The following is a 19,332-nucleotide window of genomic DNA, read 5'->3' as shown; positions in this document are numbered from 1 at the left end:
TGATTATGTACAGGGGTAGCAGTCAAGTAGCAAAATACAAACCCCACTTCCTGTCAGGCGCCTCAGTAGATGAGGCAGGGAAAGCCAGAACCCTGCCTTCACGGGGAGGACTGGTGACAGACGATGGCAAGCGTGAGAACGCTGCGGAGCCGTCTGGGAGGACCCGCAGCAAGTCAGGAGAGGGGTCCCTAGGGAGGTAATGTGTAAACTAGGGCCTGAGGGATGGAGAGGGAGACAAGAAGCCAATTTGTTGAGCATGTACTGTGTGCTAAGCCCCCTTTGTCCAGACTACCATTGTTTAAGATAGGTGTTATCATCCCCATTTTACAGATGAAGCAGCTGAGGCTAACCAAGGTGAAGAGCCCTATCCAAGGTCGTTCAGCTAACCTGCCGCAGAATGAGAACTTCAACTCCAGTCTGATGATCCAAAAGCCAGGCAATGAGGCGGCTGCCGTCACAGACAAGGCCAGAGGTGGCGGTCGCCTTGGTGGATCCAGAGAGAAGCAGATGTGCAGGCCCAGCAGGGACCCGGCAGGGAAACGGCAGGACCAGCGAGCACTGCTAAGGCAGAGGGGCCAGGCGTGCTGCAGGCTCCGCCTCCATCGGCGGGACGGACAGCATCCTGCTGGAGAAGGAGGGGGAGGGCAGAGGGTTAGAGAGGCAAAAAACATCATTTGATATATTCTACTTCAGTAATGAAAATAAAACCGGGATCATCCCATGCCTAGAAACTCCCTCTCGTGCCTCAATCCCAGTGTTCTCTACACCCATTCCCGCCCCTCCTCCCGGCGTCCTCAGGCACCCAGTTCTCTTCTGATCCTCCAGCCTCCTAAGACCTCACCTCAGGCAGGGCAGAGCTGCAAGGCCCCCCAGGAGGATGCTGTCCTTGGCCACCCTATCTGCCGCCGGTACCCCCGGGCTTGGTTCAGGCCTCTCCTGACGCCCCCTCCGCTGCAGAGGCTCTGCCAGGGGAGGAGCTGCTTGTGTGCTGAACTCCTCAGGGCGGAGTCCTCCCCCACCCCTCCCCCGCCACCAGGACCCAGAACATTCTGTGTGCACAGCCTCCGCAGTCACAGGGCTCAGAAGAGCCTTGCCTCGGTCTAATGCGCTTCTGCTGCAGTTCCAAATATATTCCTACTGTATAGAACAAGGGGCCCATGTTTTCATTTTGGATTAGGCCCTGACACTAGCTGTCCTGTCCCTGGATTGTAATGATGTGAGACCCTGAGTGGCAGGCAGCCTTTCCCAGCTGTGGGAGTGAACCTCATTTCTAGTTAGGAAGGCCCACTGTTTTAAAGCAGAAGGAAATAAAACAACAAAGAGCTCACTTACTTTGTTTCTATGAAATACAGTTTTATGTGCAGTTTTATGTTTCTTCATGGGTAATAACTTAGGAGGGAACCTTGGGAATAGAATACAGAAATAACAAATTATGGGCCATTAACCGTGGTTAATTGTTTCTTTATAGCCTAGTGTGGAGGCGCATCTGGGTTGCTCTGCACCCGCAGTCACAGGTAGGGAAGGAGGTCTGCTTAAGTGTAAGCCAGCAGCTGGTGATCCCAGCCTGGCTCCCCAAGCAGACACTGCTGTCAAGGCCTCACCTCCAGTTAAACAGTGTTTCTCACAAGCCTAGGCACTGAGCTTACCTGAGGTCCCTTCGGCTCTCAGGTGTGGAGGAGGTCCACGTGTTGCCTGGGCATCCTGCAGCAGCAGCTTTTGGGGTGTAACCCACCCTTGTGCCCAATAAATTGGATGAGTCTGCCACTCAGGCTCCAGACAGCTGCAGGTCGCTGCTTACTCTAGTAAACACCTGTTTAAAAGAAAAAATGAATTCAAAAAGTGTTGGACTCTGCTCAGGAAAGGTACAGAAAGGTTCCGCTGGTGGGCCTGCCTGTCCTGATGGGCTAACAGATGAAGCACCAGGACCGCTGAGTCACTCCCCCAGAGCAGTAACACGAGAGACGGGATGAGCACGCAGGAGAGAAAGTCCACCCCCAAGTTCCTCTTCTCAGAGACACAGCCGGTATCAATCCAGACTGGCTGTGGACGGCCTTCTGGAATGTACTTGGTCATCCTGTTACCCTCTGTCGAGCTGATCCATGTAATTCAGCGGTCCCGCCCCGGGAGCGTGGCTGACCTCCTTCAGTTCACAAACTACAAGCCAGATTCCTTGCTCTGATGGCAGCTGGCCTCCCAGGCATACTCAGCTGTTCTTCACCCCTTGGACCGTCTCCCCTTAACTCTTCTCATCTGTCTCCTCTCCCTCAACTTCCACATTTCTATTACTGAGTGCCTGTCCTTGCTCCACCTGGGGGACATGGAGGGAGGGAAATAAGCCTGGTCCCCAGCCCGAGCTTTCCACCTGGTGAGTCCATGGGTTCCGCAGACCTTCATGGTAAACCCTGAGGAGGCATGGTAAACCATCAGGGCGTGGCTCTGGTCTGGGCATCAGGAAGGGTTTCCCTGAGGAGTGTGATTTCTGTGGAAAGAAAGAGGTGGTAACCAGGCACCAACCAGGGGGCAGGAGAGGCTGCGAGGAGGGAACACTGAGGCCAGGCCAGCAGGGCAGTGGGCCCGGAAGCAAGGCCCTTTGAGGGGAGGCACTCTAAGGCCAGTGGGGCTGAAGTGCAGGGGGCACATAGGGAGGCGGGCTCGGCTCAGATAAGCGAAGTCTGGGCTCGAAGAGCATTCTGCCAAATGCCCCTCCTTTGGTGTTATTCCAGACCTCTTGCTGCCACTCACCAACATGGTGAGTTATGTGCAAACAGGATTCCACTACATACAGTCTCTGCACCTCTCCTCACTTGGCCAGCAGCCATCTTGAGTGTCCTTCTGGGTGGATACACGCAGACCTGCCCGCAGGTTTGCGCGGCTGGATCGTCCTCCACAGCCTGTGGATGTACTTGTGTCCGAGGATGCTCATTTATTTTCTTTAGCCTAAAATGGCTGTGGAGGTGCCTAAGGAGAGGAGTGTTCCTGGGGCACTAAGTCCCAGGTTGGTTCTGCCATTAAGTACCTGACTTTGGGGGTGACACGGCCCCTCCTGGGCCTGTTTCCCGGTTCACTGTGTGCTGGGCACTATTATCTCATAAAACAAAGTCAGTGTTGATATTTCTCATCAATGAAGGGCTTTAGCTAGAGGACTGTCATGATTAGATTTGTGCTTCAGAAAGATCACTCGGGTTGCAGTATGAAAAATTGCTTGCTCTTATCCACATTTGTAAAAAAAAAAAAAAAGAATCTTACAGTCTGTCAAAGCCTAGTTCAGTTTCCCTCTTCCAAATGTTCCCTCTCCAGCACACACAACCTCTTAACTGGAATTCTCCTCTACCCGGTTACCCCCTAGAACATAAAACCCCTAGAAGTTGAGAATCGTGTTTTTCATCCTTGCATCCTCCACAGGAGTAAGTCTATACAAGGACTTAATAAATCTCAGCAGAGTTGTTCATGCACTAAAGAAATCATTTTGGTTGACAGATAAGTGACCCACTCAATACCTGTTTGGGACCCAAGCCTCCTTTTGATACGGAGTTTTATCCACAGGCCTTGAGCTGTGTATGATTAAGCACTGCAGGAAGTGTTTTCCTGGCTCTGAAAGGCTCTGACCTGCTCTGCCTGGAGTGCAGATGTTGAATGAGACTGTCTAGAAAGACGCCCTAAAAGCCAGCCAGGTGTTTTGTCCCGGGGCTTTAAGAAGATCCTGCGATTCGGAAGCCTGAGAGCTTCCTTTTCACCTTGCACAATACACTGAAAGCTTTGCCTTCACTGGACTATTGCTGTATAGGAATGAGTGACCTGCTTTTTCTTTCCTTTGAAAGTTTTGCTCATTAAATACAGTTTTCTTAGATCCATGCAGCTTAGTGTTATGGAAATAAAAAGCGTGTATCGAACACCTGCAACTTGAAGATCAGTTCTTCTGTTTCATAATTTAAAATAACATAAAAATGGAAACAAATGGGACCTAATTAAACTTAAAAGCTTTTGTATAGCAAATGAAACCAAAACTGAAATGAAAAGAAGACCCACAGAATGGAAGAAAATGTTTGCAAACAGAGCAACCAACCAAGGGATTAATCTCCAAAATTTACAAACAGCTCAAGAAGCTCACTATCAAAAACACAACCCAATCAGAAAATGGTCAGAAGATCTAAATAGACATTTCTCCAAAGAAGACATATAGATGGCCAACAGCCACATAAAAAGGTGCTCATGACCACTAATTATTAGAGAAATGTAAATCATAACTGTAATGAGGTTACCACCTCACACTGGCCAGAATGGACATTGTTAAAAACTCAACAAATAAGAAATGCTGGAGAGGGTGTGATGAAAAAGAAACCCTCCCACACTGTTGGTGGGAGTGTAAATTGACAGCCACTATGGAGAACAGTATGGAGGTTCCTTAAAAAACTAAAAATAAGAGTTGCCATATGATATAGCAATCCTACTCTTGGGCGTATACCCGGACAAAACTATAATCTGAAAAGATACATGCACATCTGTGTTCATAGCAGCACTATTTACAATAGCCAAGTGACGGAAGCAGCCTGAATGTGCACTGACAGGTGAATGGGCACGAAAGATGTGGTGTGTGTGTGTGTGCGTGTGTGTGTAGTGGAATATTACTCAGTGTGTGTGTGTGTGTGATGGAAAATTACTCAGTGTGTGTGTGTGTAATGGAATATTACTCAGTGTGTGTGTGTGTGATGGAATATTACTCAGCCATTAAAAAGAATTGAGGTAATGCCATTTGTGGCAACAAGGATGGGCCTAGAGATTACCCTACTAAGTGAAATAAGTCAGAAAGACAAATACCATGTGACATCACTTATATGTGGAATCTAAAATAGAGTACAAATGAATATATCTGCAAAACAGACACATACACAGAGAACAGATTGTGGTTGTTTAGGGGGTGGAGGAGGGAGGGAGGTATTGGGAGTTTGGGATTAGCAGATGCGAACTATTATATATATATATAGGATGGTTAAAAAAACAAGGTCTTACTGTATAACATAGGGAACTGTATTCAATATCCTGCAATAAGCTATAATTGAAAACAATGAGAAAGAATATATATATGAATCACTCTGCTGCACAGCAGAAATTAACACATTATAAATTAACTATACTTCAATAAATTTTTTTAAAAGAAATCAATAACAGGAGGTAATGTGGGAAAATCACATTTATGTGGAAATCATACAACACACACCAAAACAACCAAGAGGTTAAAGAAGAAAATTAGGAAATTCAAGGAAAATTGGGAAATTCTTTGAGGTAAATGAAAACAAGAACAGAGTATATCAAGTTACTCAATGCAGCTAACGCTTAGATGGAAAGTTATGGTTATAAATGTTATCCTAAGAAAAAACCTCTAATTATTAACCATATACCTTAAGAGGCTTCCTTGGTAGCTCAGCTGGTTAAGAATCCGCCTGTAGTGCAGGAGACTCCAGTTCGACTCCTGGGTCAGGAAGAGCCCCTGGAGAAGGGACAGGCTGCCCACTCCAGTTTTCTTGGGCTTCCCTGGTGGCTCAGATGGTGAAGAATCTACCTCCAATGCGGGAGACCTGGGTTTGATCCCTGAATCAGGAAGATCCCCTGGAGAAGAGAATGGCTACTCACTCTAGTATTCTTGCCTGGAGAATTCCATGACAGAGGAGCCTGGCGGGCTACAGACCACGGGGTCGCAAAGGGTTGGACACAACTTAGCGACTAACACTTTCTATATACTAAGCACATATACCTTAAGAAACTAAAAAAGATGCGCAAAATAAACCTAAAGCAACCAAGAGGGAACAAGACACATTCTAGCAGAAATAAATGAAATAGAGAACAGAAAAACAATAGGAAAAAAAATCAATGAAATAAGTTGATTCTTTGGAAAGACCAACAAACTTGACAAACCATCCGTTGGAAAGGCCAAGGGAAAAGAGAAGAGAGTCAAATTATTAAAAGATGGAATGAGAGAGAGACATGATAGCCATTCTTACAGAAATAAAAAAAAATAAGAGGATTTTATGAACAAATGTAAGCTAACAGATAACCTAGGTGAAATGAGAATATTTCTATGAACACACAAACCACTGAAATGGAATTAAGAAGAAAAAGAAAGCCTGAACAGGCCTGTAAAGGAAAAGAATTGAATCAGTAATCAAAACACTTCCCACAAGAAAAAGCCCAGAGCCAGACAGCTTCACTGTTGAAATCTACCAAACACATATAAATGAGAATCCATGAACTCATTAAAAACAACAATGCAAAAGGAGGGCCTTCCCTGATGGTCTAGTGGCTAAGACTGCTCACAACGCAGGAGACCAGGGTTCCCTCGCTGGTCCGGGAGGATCCCACATGCCATGGAGCAACTAAGCCTGCGCACCACAGCTACTCAGCCTGTGCTCTGGAGCCCGGGAACCGACTGCAACGGTTGAGCCCACGCGCCTTAGCGCCTGTGCTCCGCAACAAGAGAAGCCACCGCGACAGAAGCCTGTGCACTGCACCCAAGAGGAAGCCCCGCTTCCCACAGCTAGAGAACAGCCTGCACAGCAGTGAAGACCCAGCACAGCCAAAAAGAAATACATAGTTTTTTTAAAAAGATGGCAATACTCCCCACACCTGATCTACCTTGATTCATGGACCTAACATTCCAGGTCTGTATGCAATATTGTTCTTTACAGCATCAGACTTTACTCTCACCACCAGACACATCCACAAGTGAACGTCGTTTCTGCCTTGGCCCAGCCTCTTAATTCTTTCTGGAGCTATTTCTCTGCTCTTCTCCAACAGCATATTGGACATGTACCGACCTGGGGGGCTCATCTTCTGGTGTCATATCTTGTTGCCTTTTCATACTGTTCATGGGGTTCTCAAGGCGAGAATACTGGAGTGGTTTGCCATCCCCTTCTCCAGTGGACTGCTTTGTCAGATCTCCATCATGGCCCATCCATCTTTGGTGGCCTGCGCAGCTCATAGCTTCACGGAGGAACCAGAGCATAGAAAAATCAAGGAAATTCCAGGAAATATCTGCTTCATTGACTATGCTAAAGCCTTAGACTGTGCGGATCACAACAAACTGTGGAAAATTCTTAAAGAGATGGGAATAAGACCACCTTACTTGCCTCCTTAAAAACCTGTATGCAGGTCAAGAAGCAAGTTAGAACCAGACATGGGACAACTGGCTGGTTCAAAATTGGGAAAGGAGTACATCAAGGTTGTATATTGTCACCCTGCTTATTTAACCTCTATGCAGAGTACATCATGCAAAATGCTGGGCTGGATTAATCTCAAGCTGGAACCAAGACTGCCAGGAGAAATATCAACAACCTCAGATATGCAGATGATACCACTCAACTGGCAGAAAGTGAAGAGGAACTAAAGAATCTCTTGATGAGGGTGAAAGAAGAGAGTGAAAAAGCTGGCTTAAAACTCAACATTCAAAAAACTAAGATCATGGCATCCAGTACCATCACTTCATGCAAATAGATGGGGAAAAAGTGAAGACAGTGGCAGATTTTATTTTCGTGGGCTCCAAAATCACTGTGGACAGTGACTGCAGCCATAAAATTAAAAGACTCTTGCTCCTTGGAAGAAAAACTATGACAAACCTAAACAACACATTAAAAAAACAGAGACATCACTTTGCCATATAGTCAAAGCTATGGTTTTTCCAGCAGTCATGTATGGGTGTGAGATGGACCATAAGGCAGGCTGAGCGCTGAAGAATTGATGCTTTCGAACTGTGATGTTGGAAAAGACTCTTGAGAGTCCCTTGGACTGCAAAGAGAGCAAACCAGTCAATCCTAAAGGAAATCAACCCTGAATATTCATTGGAAGGACTGATGCTGAAGCTCCAATACTTCGGTTACCTAAAGCAAAAAGCTGACTCGTTTGAAAAGACCCTAGTGCTGGGAAAGATCGAAGGCAGGAGAAGGGAATGACAGAGGATGAGATGGTTGGATGGCATCACCGCCTTAATGGACATGAGTCTAAGCAAACGCCGGGAGACAGTGAAGGACAGGGAATCCTGGCGTGCTGCAGTGTGAGGTTGCGGAGAGTTGGACACGACTTAGTTACTGAACAACAATACTCCCCAACCTGCATGTTCAGTGCAATTCCTATCAAAATCCTAGGTGCCTCTTCTGCAGGAACTGACAAATTAATCCTAAAATTAATGCAAGGGAGGGGCTTCCCTGGTGGCTCAGTTGTACAAAATCTGCCTGCTAATGCAAGAGACAAGGGTCCCATCTCTGATCTGGGAAGATCGCCCATGCCGCAGGGCAAGTACGCCCAGCACCGCACCTACTGAGCCTGCGCTCTAGAGCCTGGGCACGGCACCTGCTGAGCCCACACACCACAGCTTCGGAAGCCCGCATGCCCTAGAGCCCGAGCTCCACCACAAGAAAAGCCACCGCCCTGCTCAATGCAGTGAAGACCCAGTACAGTCAAAACTAAGTAAATAAATTTTTAAAATGAATGCACAGGACCCAGAACTGCCAAAACAATCTTGAAAAAGAACAAAATTGGAAGATGCACACTTCTCTGATCTCAGAACTTAATAAAGGGTACAGTAATCAAGGCAATGTGACAGTGACAAAAGGATATATATATACAAATACATGTGTGCACATGTATATAGAATAGAAACGTGAGTCTATAAATAAACCCTCACAGTTTTGGTTAACTGACTTTTGACAAAGGTAACATGACAATTCAATGGGAGAAACAGTCTTTTCAACACTTTTGTTCTTGGGTAAGTGGATAGTCACATGCAAAAGAATGAAGTTGGGTCCCTACCTCACACAATATATCAAAGTTAACTCAAAATGGACTGAAGATCCACATGTAAGTATAAAATTTTTAGTGAAAAACCACACTCATACATCGTTATCACCTTGAATTGGCAATGATTTCTTAGATAGGAGAGCAAAAACACAAGCAACAGAGAAAAGACAGGTTGTATTTCATCAAAATGAAAGCCTTGTGATTTGAAGGGCACCATCGACACAATCCACAGAACGGGAGAAAACATCTGAATATCATGTGTCTTTTACAGGACTTGTATCCAGAATATATAAAGAAGGCTTACAACTACCATAAGAAGACAGCCCAGTTTTGAAATGGGCTTAGGGTTAGGACAGACATTCCCCCAAGAGATACAAATGGCCAAAAAGCACATGAAAAGATGCTCACCTTTAGTCAATAGGGAAGTGCAAATCAAAATCACAGTGAGCTATCATTTCACATCTGCTAGGGAAGCTTGAAACAAAAAATGCTTGGGGAGATGGAATGGACAAGGCAAAGATGTGTAGAAATCAGAACCCTCATATACTGTTGTTGGGAATATAAAATGGTGCAGCTGGTGTGAAAAGAGTTTGGCAGGTAATCAAAAAGCTCATATCGGGATTATTTTTAATAGCAAAAAGGTGGTAACCCAAATGTCCACTGACAGATGAATAGCAAAATGCGGTATACCCATGCAATGGAATACTGTATTTAGCCATAAAAAGGAATGAAGTCCTGGCATATGGTACAACATGGACGACTATCAAACTTTGTTTCACTAAATGAAAGCTGTCAGACACCAAAGGCTATATATTGTACGATTCCATTTATGGTAACAGTCAAATCCATGGAGGCAATAGATTAATGGCTGGCAGAGGACAGGGGAGGGATAAATGGTGAATGACTGCTAACAAGCACGCAGTTTCTTTCTGGGGTGACAAACATGTTTTGGAATTAGTGGTGATGGCTGCACAACTTTATGATTATGCTAAAACCTACCAATTTGTATGCTTTAAAGTGGTGAGTTGTATGTATATATAAATAAAAATTACATTTAAAAAGGAGGATGGTGGGAGTTCAGGCCAAGATGGCAGAGCAGGAAGACCTGAGCTCACCTCCTCTCATGGGCATGCCAAAATCACAACTATTTACAGAGCAACTACTGTTGAGGAAGACCAGGACCCAGATACAAAGCAGGAACCATGTGGCGAGATGGGCAGGAGGGGTCGGGCAGTGCAGCCAAGAGCCGCACCTCCGAGTGGGGCCACACACTGGAAGATAAGCACTGCTGCAGAAGCTCTCACCAGGGAGCGATGGGTCTGGGCCCCACCCTGGGCTCCTGCCCCAGGAAGATGAACCCCAGAACGTTCGGCTCTGAAGGCCAACAGGGCTTAGTTTGGGGACTCCAGTCCCAGAGGACTGTGGGAAAGAGAAACCCCACTCTTCCAGGGTGCACACAAAATCTCACACGCTCCAGGACCCAGGGCAGAGGCACTAGCGGGTGAACACCAGCCTCAGGACCAGCGCAGCCCTGCAGCCTGCCATGGCGGGACCTAGCCCACCTACCAACAGGCCAGGACGGGCCCTGGCCCACCTGGCCCTGCTGCCCACCCGCGGGCCGCCACCAGCTCTGAGACACTGTGGGCCTATCGGCCAGCCACCTGGGGTCTGGTCCCCCTGCCTGTGGGCCAACACAAGGCTTGGGACACCCCAGATCCCATAGCTAGCTGTGTCAGGAAATGGCCCTGTCTACCAGCAGACCCACACGAGCTCCAGGATCCCCAGGGCCCTGCAGCCAGAACTCTGGGAACTGGATCTGCCCACCAGTGAGCCAGCAAGAGCCCCAGGAACCCCAGGCCCTTGGCTACACCCCCCAGCGGTTCAACACCAGTTCTGGAACCCCTGGGCCTTGCAGTCAGAGACCACAGGACCTAGCGCCACCTGCCAGTGTGCAGACCCCAGGCCCAGGACCCAACTTCACCCGCTGAGGGGAGGCTCCGGCACAGCTACCCTGGGCCCTGACCTCGCCCACCAGCAGGTGGACACCAGCCCCAGAACAACCACAGCCCCACGGCTGCCTTGTCAGGACCCAGCCAACACACCAGCTGCAGCTCCAGGACCCCCACCTCAGACCCCCTGCACCCAGCCCTGCCCACCAGCAGGTCAGCTCTGGGACGCCTTGGGCCCCTCAGCCAGCAGTCCTGGAATCCATCCGCACCCCCAGCAGGCCAATACCACCTCCACAGGGCCTCAGTCTCCTGAATTGGCTATGCCGGATCCGGCCCGCTCACCATAGTCCCAGAACCAGCCACGTAGGAACTGACCCCACCTACCAGCGGGCCAACACTAGATCCAAAAACCCTGGCCCCACCACCTACTGTCCCAGAACCCGGCTGTCAGTGGGCCAGCACTAACCCCAAGACCCGCCAGGCCCTGCCAACCAGAGGCCAGCAGCCTCCTCCCCCGGCAGGGCCTGGCAACCTGACCGGTCCGAGGACCTGCCACGTCCACCATGCCGCCCACCGTAACAGAAGGACCTATGCAGCCTCCACGGGGCACCCTGAGAGCATGTGGCCTGGCGACCAGAGTGGGGCGCAGTGCTGGGACATAGAGGACGTCTCCCACAGAAGGCCACTCTCCAAACCTGGGAAACAGAACCAACTCACTAGAGACACAGAAATAAAAATAGCAAATTCAGCAAAATGAGGCAACAGAGGAACACGTCCCAAACAAAGGAAGAGGATAAAGCCCAGAAGAACTAAGTGAAATGGAGGCACAGGCAATCTACATGATTCAGAGTTCAAAGTAATGATCATAAAGATGGTCAAAGAACTCAGAAGAAGAATGGATGAACACATGGAGAAGTAGAACAGAGTTAAAAGCTATAAAGAAGAACCAAATAGAGCCGAAGAACACAATAATTGAAATTTAAAATACATTAGAAGGAATCAATAGACTGGAAGATACTGAAGAATGGATCAGTTGAGATCACTGAAGCTGAACAGAGAAAAGATCAAAAAGAAATGAGGACAGTTTGAGAGTCCTCTGGGACAATGTCAAGCATACTAATATTTGCATTATAGAGATCCCAGAAGGAGAAGAAAGGGGTGGAGAATATATCTGAAGATATAAGAGCTAAAAATTTCCCTAACCCAGGAAAGGAAACAGACATCCAGGTCCAAGAAATACAGAGAGTCCCAAACAGGATAAACTGAAAGGAGATCACACCAAAACACACTGCAATTAAAAAGGCAAAGATGAAAGATAAAGATACTATTAAGAGCATCATTATAGGGGACTGGACTGCAAAAGTAGGAAGTCAGGAAGCACCTGGAGTAACAAGCAACTTTGGCCTTGGAGTACAGAATGAAGCAGGGCAAAGGCTAATAGAGTTCTGCCAAGGGAATGCACTGGTCATAGCAAACACCCTCTTCCAACAACACAAGAGGAGACTCTACACATGGACACCACCAGGCGGTCAACACCGAAATCAGATTGACTATATTCTTTGCAGCCAAAGATGGAGAAGCTCTATACAGTCAGCAAAAACATTACTGGGAGCTGACTGTGGCTCAGATCATGAACTCCTTATTGCCAAATTCAGACTTAAACTGAAGAAAGTAGAGATAACCACTAGACCATTCATGTATGACCTAAATCAAATCCCTTATAACTATACAGTGGAAGTGAGAAATAGATTTAAGAGACTAGATCTGATAGAGAGCCTGATGAACTATGGATGGAGGTTCGTGACACTGTACAGGAGACAGGGATCAAGACCATCCCTATGGAAAAGAAATGCAAAAAGGCAAAATGGCTGTCTGAGGAGGCCTTACAAATAGCTGTGAAATGAAGAGAAGTGAAAAGCAAAGGAAAAAAGGAAAGATATTCCCATTTGAATACAGAGTTCCAAAGAATAGCCAGGAGAGATAAGAAAGCCTTCCTCAGTGATCAATGCAAAGAAATAGAGGAAAACAACAGAATGGGAAAGACTAAAGATCTCTTCAAGAAAATTAGAGATACCAAGGGAACATTTCATGCAAAAATGGGCTCAATAAAGGACAGAAATGGTATGGACCTAACAGAAGCAGAAGATATTAAGAAGAGGTGGCAAGAATACACAGAAGAACTGTACAAAAAAGATCTTCACGACCCAGATAATCACAATGGTGTGATCACTCACCTAGAGCCAGACATCCTGGAATGTGAAGTCAAATGGGCCTTAGGAAGCATCACTATGACCAAAGCTAGTGGATGTGATGGAATTCCAATTGAGCTATTTCAAATCCTGAAAGATAATGCTGTGAAAGTGCTGCACTCAATATGCCAGCAAATTTGGAAAACTCAGCAGTGGCCACAGGACTGGAAAAGGTCAGTTTTCATTCCAATCCCTAAGAAAGGCAATCCCAAAGATTGCTCAAACTACCGCACAATTGCACTCATCTCACACGCTAGTAAGGTAATGCTCAAAATTCTCCAAGCCAGGCTTCAGCAATACGTGAACCGAGAACTTCCAGATGTTCAAGCTGGTTTTAGAAAAGGCAGAGGAACCAGAGATCAAATTGCCAATATCCGCTGGATCATCGAAAAAGCAAGAGAGTTCCAGAAAAACATCTATTTCTGCTTTATTGACTACACCAAAGCTTTCGACTGTGTGGATCACAATAAACTGTGGAAAATTCTGAAAGAGATGGGAATACCAGACCACCTGACCTGCCTCTTGAGAAACCTGTATGCAGGTCAGGAAGCAACAGTTAGAACTGGACATGGAACAACAGGCTGGTTCCAAATAGGAAAAGGAGTACGTCAAGGCTGTATATTGTCACCCTGCTTATTTAACTTATATGCAGAGTGCATCATGAGAAACGCTGGGCTGGAAGAAGCACAAGCTGGAATCAAGATTGCCGGGAGAAATATCAATAACCTCAGATATGCAGATGACACCACCCTTATGGCAGAGAGTGAAGGGGAACTAAAAAGCCTCTTGATGAAAGTGAAAGAGGAGAGTGAAAAAGTTGGCTTAAAGCTTAACATTCAGAAAACTAAGATCATAGCATCTGGTCCCATCACCTCATGGGAAATAGATGGGGAGACAGTGGAAACAGTGTCAGACTTTATTTTGGGGGGCTCCAAAATCACTGCAGTTGGTGACTGCAGCCATGAAATTAAAAGACGCTTACTCCTTGGAAGGAAAGTTGTGACCAACCTAGATAGCATATTAAAAAGCAGAGACATTACTTTGCCAACAAAGGTCCATCTAGTCAAGGCTATGGTTTGTCCAGTGGTCATGTATGGATGTGAGAGTTGGACTGTGAAGAAAGCTGAGCACCGAAAAATTGATGCTTTTGAACTATGGTGTTGGAGAAGACTCTTGAGAGTCCCTTGGACTGCAAGGAGATCCAACCAGTCCATCCTGAAGGAGATCAGTCCTGGGTGTTCATTGGAAGGACTGATGCTGAAGCTGAAACTCCAATACTCTGGCCACCTCATGTGAAGAGTTGACTCACTGGAAGAGACCCTGATGCTGGGAGGGACTGGGTGCAGCAGGAGAAGGGGACGACAGAGGATGAGATGGCTGGATGGCATCACCAACTCGATGGGCATGAGTTTGAGTAAACTCCGGGAGTTTGTGATGGACAGGGAGGTCTGGCGTGCTGCGATTCATGGGGTCGCAAAGAGTCCGAAACGACTGAGCGACTGAACTGAACTGAAGAGCATCAAAAGGAAAGCAACAAGTTATGCACAAAGGAAATCCCATGAAGTCTGCCAGCTGAACTGTCAGCGGAAACTCTGAAGTCCAGAAAGGAGTGGCACTACATATTTAAAGTGATGAAAAGGAAAAACCTATAACCAAGAAAACTCTATTCAGCAAAGTTTTCATTCAGACTTGATAGAGAAAACAAAAGTTTTATAGACAAGCAAAGACTAAAAGAGTTCACCTCCAAACTAGCTTTACAAGAAATGTTAAAGGGACCTCTCTAAGCAAAAAACAAAAGGCCACAACTAAAAATATGAAAATTAAGAAATCAAAAGCTCACTGATAACAGGAAACATACAGAAAAGGTAGTAAATAAATCACATACAAGCTAACAGGAAGGTTAAAAGATAAGCAGTAAAACCAATCTATATCCACAATAAGTATTTAATGGGTATGCAAAACAGAAAGATGTAAAATATGTCAAAACCAGTAATCATGGGGGAAGGGGGATGTTAAGGAGGGGTCATTAAAATGCATTTTAAATTAAGAGATCAACAACTTAAAATGATCATGTATACACACATGTTGTTACATACAAACTTCATGGTAGCCACAGACCCAAAAATAATAGATACATGCACAGAAAAGATAAAGGAATTCAAACATCAAATCATAAACGATAGTCATCAAATCACAAGGCAAGAGAACTAAAGAAGAAAGGAACAAAAATGAACTACAACTTCAACAAAACAATTCATAGTGGCAGCAAGTACACATCTATCAATAACCACTTTAAATGTAAATGGACAGACAATTCTAATAAAAAGACATAGCAGTTGCACGGATAAAAAAACAAGACCCATATACACATATGTTGCCCCCAAGAGACTCACTTCGGATCTGAAGACACACAGACTGAAAGGGAGGGGATGGAAAAAGGTACTCCATGAAACTGGAAATCAAAAGAAAGCTGAGGTAGCAATACTTACAGCAGACAAAACAGACTTTCAAAGATTGTAATAAGAAACAAAGAAGGGATCAATCCAAGAAGAAAATGTAGTAATTGCAAGTACATATGCACCCAAGACAGGAACACCTAAATACATACAGCAAATAATAAGTGGCATAAAGGGAGAGGTTGACAGTAACACAATAATCATAGGGCCCCCACTTACATCAATGAACAGATCATCCAGACAGAAAATCAATAAGGAAACTGCCTTAGATGACGTACTAGACCAAATGCAATATATATATATAAAACATTCCATCCAAAAGCAGGAGAGTACACATTCTTTTCAAGTACATACAAAACATTCTTCATGAGAGACCACATGCTAGACAACAAGTGTCAGTAAATTCAAGAAAACTGAAACTGCATCAAGCATCTTTCCAACCACAATGCTAAAAGACTAGAAATCAACTACAAGAAAAAACTGCAAAAAAAAGCAAACATGTGGAGGGTAAACAATATGCGAGAAATATATAACAAAGGTCCATATAGTAAAAGCTGTGGTTTTCCCAGCAGTCATGTAAGGATGTGAGAGCCGGACCATAAAGAAGGCTGAGCACAAAAGAACTGATGCTTTTGAACTGTGGTGCTGGAGAAGACTCTTGAGTACCTTGGACTGCAAGGAGATCAAACCAGTCAATCCTAAAGGAAATCAGTCCTGAATATTCATTGGAAGGACTGATGCTGAAGCTCCAACACTCTGCCCACCTGATGCAAAGAGCTAACTCACTGGAAAAGACCGATGCTGGGAAAGACTGAAGGCTAAGGGAGAAGGGCTCGGCAGGGATGAGACGGTCAGATAGCATCACTAACTCAGTGGACATGATCTGAGCAAACTCTGGGACAGAGAAGCCTGGCATGCTACATTCCATAGGGTTGCAAAGAGTTGGACACAATTTGATGGCTGAACAACAAACAATATGCTACTAAACAACCACTGAAGAAATCAGAGAAGAAATTTAAAAAACACCTGGAGATGAATGAAAACGAGAATACAACAATCCAAAATCTGTGAGATGTAGCAGAAGCAGTTCTAAGAGGGAAATTTATATTTATACAAGCCTACCTCAGGAAACAATAAAATCTCAAATAAGCAACTGAACCTTACACTGAATAGAATTTAAAAAAGGAGAACAAACAAAACCCAAAGTTAGTAGAAGGAAAGAGATCATAAAGAGCAGAAATAAATGAAATAGAGATGATAGAAAAGATCAGTGAAACTAAGAGCTGGCTCTTTGATAAGATAAACAAAATGGATAAACCTTTAGCTAAACTCATCAAGAAAAAGAGGGTCCAAATCAATAAAATCAGTAAAAAAAAGAGACGCCACAATCAACACCATGTAAGTACAAAGGATAAGATTACTATGAACAACTATTTGTCAACAAAATGGACAACCTAGAAGAAATGAACAGATTCCTAGAAATGTACAGTCTCCCAAGATTCAACCAGGAAGAAACAGAAAACATTAAAAATTTACCAGTAATTAAACTGAATTAGTAATAAAAAAAAATCCAAACAAACAAAAGTCCAGGACTAGATGGCTTCACAGGTGAATTCTACCAAACATTCAGGAAGAGTTAATACCAATCCTTCCCAAACTATTTCAAAAAATTGCAGAGGAAGGAAATCTTCCAAACTCACTCTAATAAGGCAAGCATAATTTGAAAGTATCCCAGTTAATCACTTGGATATTTGGGATTCTTACAATAACATATGTGCATTCACTCAATGTGTTTACTGGTTAAATCCTGTATCTAGTCCCTTTTCAACAAATAAAGATTGGTGGGGGGAATATCCACAGCTTATTGATGAAGTCACACTTTGAATTTTCTCAATGCCTCTTAACTATAGTCTTTCTGTGCTGTGCCGAGGTGACCGAGGTCCTCATCAGTTCAGTTCAGTTGCTCAATCGTGTCCAACTCTTTGTGACCCCATGAATCGCAGCACGCCAGACCTCCCTGTCCATCACAAACTCCCGGAGTTTACTCAAACTCATGCCCATTGAGTCGGTGATGCCATCCAGCCATCTCATCCTCTGTCGTCCCCTTCTCCTGCTGCACCCAGCCCCTCCCAGCATCAGGGTCTTTTCCAGTGAGTCAACTCTTCACATGAGGTGGCCAGAGTATTGGAGTTTCAGCTTCAGCATCAGTCCTTCCAATGAACACCCAGGACTGATCTCCTTCAGGATGGACTGGTTGGATCTCCTTGCAGTCCAAGGGACTCTCAAGAGTCTTCTCCAACACCATAGTTCAAAAGCATCAATTTTTCGGTGCTCAGCTTTCTTCACAGTCCAACTCTCACATCCATACATGACCACTGGACAAACCATAGCCTTGACTAGATGGACCTTTGTTGGCAAAGTAATGTCTCTGCTTTTTAATATGCTATCTAGGTTGGTCACAACTTTCCTTCCAAGGAGTAAGCGTCTTTTAATTTCATGGCTGCAGTCACCAACTGCAGTGATTTTGGAGCCCCCCAAAATAAAGTCTGACACTGTTTCCACTGTCTCCCCATCTATTTCCCATGAGGTGATGGGACCAGATGCTATGATCTTAGTTTTCTGAATGTTAAGCTTTAAGCCAACTTTTTCACTCTCCTCTTTCACTTTCATCAAGAGGCTTTTTAGTTCCCCTTCACTCTCTGCCATAAGGGTGGTGTCATCTGCATATCTGAGGTTATTGATATTTCTCCCGGCAATCTTGATTCCAGCTTGTGCTTCTTCCAGCCCAACGTTTCTCATGATGCACTCTGCATATAAGTTAAATAAGCAGGGTGACAATATACAGCCTTGACGTACTCCTTTTCCTATTTGGAACCAGCCTGTTGTTCCATGTCCAGTTCTAACTGTTGCTTCCTGACCTGCATACAGGTTTCTCAAGAGGCAGGTCAGGTGGTCTGGTATTCCCATCTCTTTCAGAATTTTCCACAGTTTATTGTGATCCACACAGTCGAAAGCTTTGGTGTAGTCAATAAAGCAGAAATAGATGTTTTTCTGGAACTCTCTTGCTTTTTCGATGATCCAGCGGATATTGGCAATTTGATCTCTGGTTCCTCTGCCTTTTCTAAAACCAGCTTGAACATCTGGAAGTTCTCGGTTCACGTATTGCTGAAGCCTGGCTTGGAGAATTTTGAGCATTACCTTACTAGCGTGTGAGATGAGTGCAATTGTGCGGTAGTTTGAGCAATCTTTGGGATTGCCTTTCTTAGGGATTGGAATGAAAACTGACCTTTTCCAGTCAGGGGTGGCGGCCGAGAGGAGGTTAACATAGCCCCTGGCAAATATGAGAATATGACTTCAGAGAAATCTGGCCTTCTGGTACAGCTTTTCTAGGTGTATGTTGCAGCAAACCTCTGAATGATGCCTTCTTGCAATTCTCTCTCCCTTTCATTTTTAAAACTCTGTTGGCAATTTACTGTGTAATGTCTTACTCACTTTCCAGTTGTTTAACCTTTCTCTTGGCAGGAAGCAGTTGCTTTTTGTTTGTTTAATGAGGAGAGATGTTAGAAAGGCCTGCCTCAGATGTCTTGTATTATTGTATTCAGTTCATGCTAAGATTGTAAGTATCCTGAATCTTAAATTGGGGATCTTCTCAGTCACAGGTTATTAGTACTTACATATTTGCATTAGGTTAGACGGTAAAGCGGTAAAGCCTACAATGCAGGAGACCCAGGTTCAATCCCTGGGTTGGGAAGATTTCCTGGAGAAGGAAATGGCAACCCACCCCAGTATTTTTGCCTGGAAAATCCCATGGAGGAAGAGCCTGGTAGGCTACAGTCCATGGGGTTGCAAAGAGTCAGACATGACTGAGTGACTTTTCACCACAGTATGAACTAA

Source organism: Cervus elaphus, chromosome 5 (assembly GCF_910594005.1).
Source record: "Cervus elaphus chromosome 5, mCerEla1.1, whole genome shotgun sequence".
NCBI lineage: Eukaryota > Metazoa > Chordata > Mammalia > Artiodactyla > Cervidae > Cervus > Cervus elaphus.
The sequence above is the reverse complement of the archived record's forward strand: the minus strand, read 5'-3'. Positions refer to the sequence as shown.